Raw genomic sequence first — 1,441 nt, forward strand, 5'->3', positions numbered from 1 at the left:
AGTAATAGGTTTTCTGATGAACCATTCCTTGCATCTCTAGGGTCATCTTTCTTGATCATATTATATACTGCTGAGTTTGACTTGCAATTTTATTTAGGATTCTTTTGTCTATATTCATTTCTGCTTTTCCTGTACAATGTGAGATTTTGTCAGGCTCTGGGATTTTACAAGGGGCAAGTTAGCCTGTACTGTTCTGTGGTTGCTGGCATAGGATATGAGACTTCTGGGTCAAAGGACTTTACTGCTCACAGCACAGCAAATAGCATGAATATCCTTAGCACGTTTCCCTCAATCCCCAAGTCCCACAGGAGCAAGGTGAAAGTTCCCAGATGGGTACTGCATATGCAGTGAGTTTGTGTAGCAGTTGAGGAACACTGGCCTTAGGGAATTCACCATTTTAATACAAGTCTGCTCTTTGTTCCAGAACCTCATATTTCGAGATTGCTCAGACACATGGCCCAGGCAAAGTGGTCAGGTCCTTACATTTTTGACATAACCAGTGAGAATACACAGGGACTCAGGATCCAAGACAGACTGCCTTTCCCAACAAAGTTTTAGTATCAAGATTATGCTAACCTCAATTAACATTTTTTTTTTTTTTTTGCATCTGGCCAATAATGGGGAACTTCCTCTTTTTAATTCCAGAAACTATCCGAATAAACTAGGGATTTATGTGTTTCCTGAAGTTTTGGTAAAACTTAGAACTAATTGGGCCTTGTGTTTCTGCTGGTGGTTGTAGGGGTGGGGGGAAAAGAGAGAATTTTGATGTGATCATTTTAAGTCATTTGTGTTTTTTTCCCCCTTGAGTGAACATTTTGTATTTTCCCAGAAAATTAACCTACATCAAAGTTCCCAAATATATAAGCTGCTTTTATGATTTCTTGAATCTACTTAATTTCTATCTCCTTTTCATTCAAGATATTTGTGTCTTCTCTTTTTCTACAGCTCCTGCATTTTCTGCAATGGAGAGGAAAATCATCTCCATTCTCCTACACAGAGCCATGGAACTTTAAATCTTCACATACCTGCTACAGGTCCAAAATGGAGTGGGAACCATAGTTCCTATTCATCCTATTTTTGTGGACTGGAACATTCTAGCTATTACAAGAACTTCCTCACCTTGTAGTAATATAGCAGGGGCATCAGTGTAGGTCTCTGAGTTTCTGGAGCAGAGTAATCATTAATTCAGCCAAAGGAGATTTTTTATCTCACCCTTGGAGGTACCCCCAATTAAGTGATTCTTGTTACCCATACTCTTCACTTGGTTTGGGGCACAGAAATGCTGATTCCATGGTCTGTCAGTAGGCCCTAGACGTAGGATGGGATATTGTCTACTTGCTTCTCATAGTAGTGAATGCTTATAATTTTAAATTTTTTCTTCATTTTTAAAATTAAAAAAAAAATTTTGGTGTATGTTTGTTTTTTTTTTTTTTTTTGGACA

The sequence above is a fragment of the Galeopterus variegatus genome, unplaced genomic scaffold (assembly GCF_000696425.1).
Source record: "Galeopterus variegatus unplaced genomic scaffold, G_variegatus-3.0.2 Scaffold1738, whole genome shotgun sequence".
NCBI classification, from domain to species: domain Eukaryota; kingdom Metazoa; phylum Chordata; class Mammalia; order Dermoptera; family Cynocephalidae; genus Galeopterus; species Galeopterus variegatus.